We start from the raw sequence: 9388 nt of genomic DNA, 5'->3' as shown, positions 1-9388 counted from the left end.
CAGACGTGATCTTGAAAAATCCCCGTGATGGAGTAGAATTTTGTAAGTTCTACAGAGATGGTTTCAAATTGAAATTCCTGAGCTCATCCGTGGCTAAGCGGTTAACGAACGCGCCTTTGGCACGGGAGACCCGGGTTCGATTCCCGGCCTGAGCGTATGTGGTTCGGATTCCACGTTAATCAGTAGGTCCACGTCTCATATAGCCTCGCTGCTGAACGGAACGTAAAAATCAATCAATCAATGAAATTGAAATTCCGTCCTCGGCTTTGTTTATTAAAGTTTTGCATTCTTTTTTTAGATTTGATGCTATACATGAAAAGCTAGTTTAAGGTGAAATTCGAACCAACGTATTGTGTTCAATGCTCTGCCCCTTAGAATCAAACCCATTACCACATACACTAAAACCACGCTGTCTATCCACTTGCTACGTCCTTAGGAAATAGTCATAAACCGTTTAAGTAAGATATAATACTTCAATTTTAAAGTAGCATAGTGTAGGGTAAATTTTTTGGTGTGTAATTTTGAAAGAATTGTGTACAAGTTAGTAGATTTGCATAAAACAGCATGTATTGACATATATATACTCTATAATTACAACTCAGTTTTCGATTGCCTCACTGCAGCTGAACATTTCGTTTGTGGTATTCGAATATTACTTTGATAATAATATAGCAAATTGCTGAATTTCCGTTCTGCATATATACTCGTACATAATGAAATAGTGGAATACTTTCAGGGAAACTTGAGTTTTCTCCGTCTGCTAGAATTTGATATAATCAGCTAAAACGATCTCTTCAAGCGTAGATTTCATATTCCTTACATAATATCCTTTCCGGAGTTTTTCGTTTAATTGTTTTCGTATTGCCACAACTTGCACGCGTGTTTACGTTTCTATAAAAGGGGGGCATGAGAGATTCAATATCACAGTCTGCTGTGCAGTATTGTGTGATACACTTCTACAAACTTTAACATGGCTTTCCAATCTCAGGTAAGTATTTTTTTCTCTTTATATTTCTAGCAAGAAATCAATGTTGATTTTTAATAAGTATTTCGTTACCTTAATGAGTTACATATATTTCCATTTGACATTAACTTGCAGATCGACCTCTCTTGTTAAAACAAAGAAGGAAGAATAAAAAATTTAATTGATGGCATATGTTCCTTTCGAGTACAAGATCTCAAATTCGAATCCCATGATGGTAGACTATCAAAAGCATTCCAATAATGGTGCAGATTTCACCACGCTTTCTCCCAGAAAAGAAAATCTTGTCTGGGTTAGGGCCAAAATTTTAATATGAAGGGCCCTACTGAGACATTGAAGAATACTGAAAATTTGCGAATACAGAATTTCACATGGTTGGCCCGAGAAGAGGCGTACTTTTGATAGTACACTCATGTCCAAAATGATTGTCGCATATCTATAACTGCCTTCTTGTAAGAATAAAATTTGATAATGAATTTGCAAGGTACTTTTGAAACTGATAGTATGTGTATAATCGAGAAATGTACATTTGTGGTGCATTTCAAAGGAAAAGAATTATAAATACGAAAATTAGAATTAGTAAACCAAATGCAGCTAAATGGACAAGAAAGTAATATTTTCATTTTATTGTTCTTATTTACTGCTCTTTTGACATGAAATTTGCCACATATATACCTCTGGCGATTATACACATACTAACGTTATAAGAAACACCGGGAGAATTCGTTATCAAATTATATTCCTACAACAACATATTTATAGACATGCGACAATAATTTTGGACATAAGTGTACATGCTAACTCACCTGTTCTATACGAGAGTGGCATTTAATCGCATGTTAATTTATCTTTGCCCCGGGAGTAGAGAGAGTCAAATCCGCGGGAATTCCGCAGGAATAAATCTCCTTCTTCAGAAATTATACCTTAAAATATACTGAATCCTCTTCAAATTGGGGATCTCCTGTTATATATCCTTTCTGCGGACAAAGGAAGCAAATACATATTCATCCAATCATTCTCTTAAATAAAAGAGACCCATAGCCTCAAAGATGGAAAAGAAATAAACATAAATAAATAAACATTAGGCAATCTTGAGTACTTAATGTCTTTTACTGTTTTTTCAAACAAAATGATACAGTAAGATAACAAGATAATATGATGAATGTGCTTCACAATTGTATTTACAAAATAGGAAAACTGCCTCAGAATAAAAAGAACACAGTTAAGGACAGTGGCGGCAATTGGATGTTAAAAGTGCGAGGGGGGGCAAGACATGATCTGAATATTTGTGTATCAATCTTAGTTTCCCTGCTTGTTTCTAATACTTTGTTTGAAGAAAGGTTGTATAACTAATAGGGCACCATCTTTTTCAGTTAAAATACCCTATATCGTATTTCATATTTTATTAAGTAAATTGACAAGAGCAACGCAAGTGGATACTAGCATTTCGTACTCTTAAACAACGAAAGTGAAAGAAGAGATTTTATTCCGTGGTCATAAACATCTTAAAATGCTGTCTGGAAAATTGTGTGATCACATTATTTAATAACAAATTTGCAAAACAAATAAATTGAAAGGATAATATTAATCATAGTAATGAATAATGAGGTTTGTTTTTAGAAGTTATATTGAAACTGGGGATTAGTAAACAACTTATATTTGTATTTCCATACATACCATTAAATGTAAATTATTACTCACAGAAAATGAGACAATAAATACTACAAGTATATGCTACGACAATTAAAGAAATACGTAATTGCAATATTAATTGCTTTGAATTGCAATTAAAACGCAATTTTTGTAGCTTTCTTAACTCCACGGGAAGACAAATAACTAATACGTACTTACGCAACGGCGAATATTATTGGCACCATATTTTCTATGAACCAGTAATACATACTAAAACGTTACATCTCCAAATGAAACCATATACATTAAGGGATCACTTCAAAAAAGTGGTGGGGGGCAACTACCCCCTTTTGCCTCCCCTAATCGCCATCCTTGGTTACGGAGGAACGAACTAGGAACACGTGTATCAAAGGCAAGCTCACCTATTAACAGCATTTCCTCTGCGCAAGGGTATTATTATAAACTTACTTTCATCGTTGAGTATTAAACAAGAGAGAACATTCCTTCACGGTATGTGCACATCCTACAAAGCATAAAATGTATTCGTGAGAGTGATATTACATGCATAACTTAGGAAAAGATGTTCACAGCTGATAAATACAACTAGTTTTCATTTGTACTCTGATGTAAGCAATTAAATAATAATGTAGAAACTTCATATAAAGGTAGTAGTATTTCATTCAATCATGAAGCGTGTCATCGTTGCAAAGTTAATTCATTAATTAAATGTTTAGTTAATTATTTACGAGAAGAATTGAGATTCCAAGTGGCCCATTATAGCAGATTTAGTAGAATGAAAGTTGGAAGGAATCGGTAGAACTAAAAAAAATCCTGTAAAAGGATGTTGTCTACTCAGTCAAGGATCGATCCACCAACCCATCCCAAAAGTTTATAACTCTATTAGTAAATGACCGTGCTCCAATTATTAATTTGGAATGACCAATCATAGTAAAAAGTGCAAACCACTACACTAAACCCTCACTCTTCCCCTCCTTTATCTTAAATTAAATTGTATTGTGCTGTAGCTATTACATAAACTTTGTATATGTGAATTATAATAGGAATTTGCGATAAACTTCCGTGTACGTGATCCAGAAAAGAAATTTCCTTCGGGATTCATATGACACGTTTCTGGCTCTTTGCGGGCCGATCACAGGAATACTTTTGGAATTCAAATATTGTTCTGTGTCAAATACGTTCCATTTTTTTTATTATATATACATATTTCTGAGCAATCCTGGCATTCATGGCCTTAAGCTCATCACGTTTCAGTGATGACGTCACTCGGCGAGCACACAACTCGGGAAACAGGGAAGAAAGGAAGTGGTCTAAGACCTGTATGTTAGGTACTATCCCGGTATTTGGCTAATATAAACTAGGAAACCCTAGGTAAAACATCACTTAGGTTGGCTGACCTGAAGAAGCTGTTACAAATCGGTCACCAAGAATCGAACCTGGGATCGCTTGCACCAAAGACGAAGGCGTGAACGACTACGTTACTCTGGACGGCTAATACATCTCATTGAAACCCACAAAGAAAATCCTTACGAATTTTCCAATGACTTACAGTTTGTACTGTGATAGATAATGTCCTGGGACAGATATAGGATCTGTCCAAACGACATCCTATGAACATGTTACGGTATATGAGGAAAATGTTCTTTCTGAGATCGGAATACAAACACAAAATGTACAACTTATGAATGGAAAATCTTTAAGTTGTACGTCCCACGGTTATGCCGGTTAGGTTAAAGGAGACAGTGATTATGAGAGATGGCTGAAATGGTAGAATGAAGAAAGTGGGAGGAAACGGGAGACCCCCTGCAAAAACCCACGCACACGGTGTTTGTCCACCACAAAGACCACACGGCGCGAGCTGAGATCGAACCAGGTACCGCAAGCACCGGAGGTGAACGCTCTAATACTGAGACACCGCGCCGCAGCTTATGAATCGAGTGCCGCTTCCATAATGCACTCCATGGAAAAAAATATTTCTTGTCTTGTCTCGTCTCGACAACTATTTATTTAATTCGAGACGAGATTACAAACAAGAAAATTTTCGTCTCATTTTCGAGATGAGAAATTTCACAATTCTTGTTGAGCAACATTATTTCACTCAAGTCTTAAGATCTCAAGCACCGTTTTAATACTAGACTGCATATTTCATTTTATTACAAAAACATGAATTTACAAAGTTACTATATGAGCACAATGAAGAGTATTTATTAACGTTTAAAGATATGCAAATCATTACACAATAAACTCCAATAATAGGCTAAGTATCGTTTCAACATTATATTACACATTTCGTTGACCTCTAATGACGAGTGAGAATTCTGACACCTTCTAGATGAAATAAAGAAAAGAATCAGAACTAATTTTGTTTTTAAATTTACAAACCGAGACAATATTTTTACAAAATTTATGGGTTGAGACAACCTAATTTTAGGTATGGCTAGAACCGGTTCCTGGCGGAACCGGTTTTTGGGTCTGAACGGATCCGGTTCTAGAAGATCCAGTTCCGGAACCGGGTTTTCGGTTCCAGGTAGGGAACCGGTTCCGAAATCGGTTCTGAAAACCAGATCTCCGAGAACCGGTTCCTCGCGGAACCAGTTTCGCCGGAACCGGAACTTTGTGGCCATCCCTACCAAATTCTCGTATCGTAGGCAGCGCTTGATATAATAATCATTCCTTATTCCATCATCAAAATATCTTTTCTTTTGTGTTCCCCATTTAAAGACAAAAGAAAGAAATCTACAATGAAGTAGAAATAATTTGATATTTTAAGAATTAAACTCACAATATTTAAGGATAATGCATAATACATAATGGGATTAATATTCTTTAATTTCTTCTTATAGGTCTTCCTCCTTGTTTTGGCTGCTGTTGTCTTGGCTGTTCAAGGCATTGGATATGGTAAGCAGAATCATAAAGCTATTCGTATTTTGTCGAATTGTAACACAAATCCAATCCCTCATTGTTATATTATTATTATTATTATTATTATTATTATTATTATTATTATTATTATTATTATTATTAAGTATTCTGAGTTTTGGCAGATCCTGGAACTAATGAGGATTTTTTCTTTACTTCTTAATTTTGGACCTGGAAATGTATCTCCATGTTTCTTGATTTTCAGCTTCCTCTTTTAACTACCAATATTTTCTTCTATTTTTCAAATCATCGATCACGTTTTCCTTCTTCCTATTCCTCGCTTTCCTTCAATCTTTTCTTCTATTGCGGTATGAAGAGGACAACTTCTTCGCAAGATGTGTCCAATCCAAATTTACCTTTCCACGAAGGATGGTGGCTAGAAGCGTCCTCTTCTCTCCTATCCGTTTTAAAACATCTTCGTTTGTTACCCTTTGTGTCCGTTTTATACTCTCTATTTTCCTCCAACACCACATTTTGAAGGTCTCCAAATATTTGTTCTCTAACTTACGTAGTGTCCAAGTCTCTGTAGTGTACAGTCCAATGCTTTCTATATAGCACTTGACTAATTTCTTCCTTAGTCCAATATTAAGGCTGCTAGTTAAGAGTGATCTTTTCTTGTTGAATGCTTCTTTGGCTATGGCAATTCTCTACCTGATCTCTTTGGTGCAGTACGCGACTTTCGTCAACATAATCCCAGATATTTGAAATGACGGACCACTTCCAGTACTGTTTGACCTATTCTGACCCGTTAGGGCGCATTTCCACGTGATATTCTCACGACTTTCGATTTTCTGATGTTGATTTCAATTTCATATAGTTTTCCGGTGTCAACTATTTTGTCAATAATCTCCTGTAGCCCTTCTTCGGTTCTAGTTATAATAACCATATCGTCTGCATACAACTTACCCAGATTTAAAAAAAAAAAAAAAATCATCATAAATATTAACATTCTTTCTACTAAAACAGTTAAAAACTTTCAATTTCTTTGGACACAGTAAAAATTCTCCATGAAGTACCTGAAGTTTATTCCCAACATTTGTCACTTTCCTATCTTCTTATAAGGCAATCTTAATTTTACGTAATTTAAAGAAAGTTTCAAACCAAATTACATTATATAGATACATGTATAGACACGATGAAAGAAAGAACTATCACAATAATGTGTTTTAATGAATAGTAATGATGCACACTCCTATTTAAAAACAATGATCATCTGCCTTTCTTTAAAATCTCGCAACCAAACTTCGAAATTTTTTAAAGTGTGGGCTTTAGTAAACACCTCAATTAACCTACGAAGGTTCGATTTATTTCATTGAATGTTATTTATGGATGATAATATAAAATTTTTCAAATAAAGGTGGTTGACCATGTTTCTTTCCGCAAGAGTGTACAATAATCAGCAAAAAACGGTCACCTATATTCTTTTATTAGTATTTTCGAAACGAATTCAGCAATTTTAATTAAATTTTCTTCATTGTAGAGAAAATATTTGTAAGCATCTAGATGTTAAATATCAAGTTTGAAATCACTAGATACAGTTCATCACATAGAGTAAGAAATGATTATTCTTACATTTTCATCTGAAATTTTGAAAAATAACTAAAATAATATCCAGAAACAAGGGCGCCGATTTCTCTATAAATTTGGGGGGAGCCATTCAGATGCAGAAGGTATATATACGAGGATTTAAAGACAAATTGAATTTAAATTATGCCAAATATTGTATATTCATAAATACAAATTGAATTTAAATTATGCCAAATATTGTATATTCATGTAGACTGGAAATGTAATTCTCCTTACGTAAAATATTGAATGTAAAAGTTGAAAAAAGAAAGCAGTGGAATATCTACTAATGTTTCACAGATATCTCAGACAAATAATCACGGCAGTTAATGTATGTACTGCAGAAAGGTTTGCATTAATCTCTTAACGACTTCAGGGAAATAAGCCTAATTTTGTCATGCTCCTTGTTTAAACCTTCTTAGAATCAAATACATGTTAATTTGCAGTGTAATGTAACGTTCTTGCATTTTGTTCAGTTTCCGCAATGTTTAATACAGAATTCTAATATATGATATTAGAAACGCTAAATTCAACGGATTACAGAAAACGTTCGAGGTTATCTCGCGGTCAGCAAGAGGCTACTGATACGAGGTTTATAAGTAATATAGATATATCAGAGTATAATGTATGAATTTCGAGCACGAGTGGAAAACACACTCTAGCCCTCAACCACTCAGCAGGCTCGTATCCAGGGGTCTAGCCCCTTCCCTAAATTTTTCTTCCCCCCTAAAATTTTTACGGTAGGCTTGCAAATGAACTATAATATGGTTAGATCGGACCCCCCTAACTTCGGCCGGGCCCCCCTACATTTTTGAGCTGGCTACCAGCCTGCCACTCAGTAAATTTCTCTCTTCATTAAATGACATTCTAAATCAAATTCTAATTGCACTTATAACAAATAAAACAAACAATGCTATTAACACAATAAATTCTTTTTTCAGGTGGTGTAAGTAGCTATGGTTATGGAATTAGCCACGGTCATTACCCAGGAATCTATGGACTCCACGGCTATGGATTGGCTTCTGGATACGGATTCCCCCACGGCTATGGAGGATTTGGATCCCTTGGAGGTGGAATTGTTGGTGGAATCGTTGGTTAAACAGTGAACAATGCTAATGTTCCTTCCAATTTCTTTAGCTTTGTTTTCCCTGTTCCTAAAGTCTTTTCTCCAAAGGATGCATAACTGTTCAAATTGTATCTTTGAAAGTATCGCAAATACAATTCTCAAATCTTCTTGTAAACTTGAATCTGCTTTTCAAGTCTTGTTCTCCTTTTCTCAAGATTATAATTATCTCATTAGCAGTTGATTAATGTTTACTTTTCGTTTACTTTTCAACTTGTTTATCTTGCTAGCAGATGTAAAATATGTTACTAGTGCTTGTTAATTATGACTTTTCTTCAATTTTCTAGTCATTTATGTTATCAGCAGTTGAAACTACTTACTTCTCCTCAAAAGTCTAGTTATTTATCTTACCAGCAGTTGTTCAGCTATCTTTTCCTGCATTTTCTTGTTATTTATGTTACTAGAAGTTGTTAACTGCTTACTTTTCCTCGATCTTGTGGATATTTTACCTATCAACAGTTGTTAACTACTTACTTTTCCTCAAAAGTCTAGTTATTTATCTTATCAGCAGTTGTTCAGCTATCTTTTCCTGCATTTTCTTGTTATTTATGCTACTAGAAATTGTTAACTGCTCACTTTTCCTCGATCTTGTGGATATTTACCTACCAACAGTTGTTAACTACTTACTTTTCCTCAAAAGTCTAGTGACTTATCTTAGTACCAGTTATTAAGTCACTATCTTTTCCTGCATATTCGAGTTATTTATGTTTACTAGAAGTTGTTAACTGCTTACTTTCCCTCAATAGTCTGGATATTTACCTACCAGAAGTTGTTAACTACTTTATTTCCTCAATAATCTAGTTATTTATCTTATCAACAGTTGTTAACTGCTTACTTTATTCTGTATTGAGCTAATAACTCTGTCTTCTAACTCTGTTGTATTATGTATTACTTTGAAGTTCTATATGTTTTTCATATAACTTCCGGCAAATATTCACTGCTTTGTAAAGGACTTTTAAAAGTGTTTTTTTTAATGCTTGCAAAACAATAAATATGTTCAATTTGAAAATTGTTTCACTATATAATTTTCAACTATGTTTTTCTTACCAAGATGTTGATTGATTTTACTGTGTCTTTGTACAATAGTGAAACTATGACACGAGATATTTACTACTTACTACATCAGAATATAAAACAGATGCATAGAC

General features: G+C 34.4%; 1 long non-coding RNA gene across 1 annotated transcript; it reads left to right on the top strand.

Annotated features, from left to right (window-relative positions):
• Nucleotides 1-901: 901 nt before the first annotated feature.
• LOC145678747 (uncharacterized) lies at nt 902-8690 on the top strand. The gene is made up of 3 exons (XR_014130431.1): nt 902-988; nt 5476-5530; nt 8059-8690. It is a non-coding gene; the product is annotated as an uncharacterized LOC145678747 (long non-coding RNA).
• The last annotated feature ends 698 nt before the right edge of the window (nt 8691-9388 follow it).

The sequence above is a fragment of the Thermobia domestica genome, chromosome 2, assembly GCF_964235325.1.
Source record: "Thermobia domestica chromosome 2, izTheDome1.hap1.1, whole genome shotgun sequence".
NCBI lineage: Eukaryota > Metazoa > Arthropoda > Insecta > Zygentoma > Lepismatidae > Thermobia > Thermobia domestica.
This window is presented reverse-complemented; position numbering and strand designations above follow the sequence as displayed.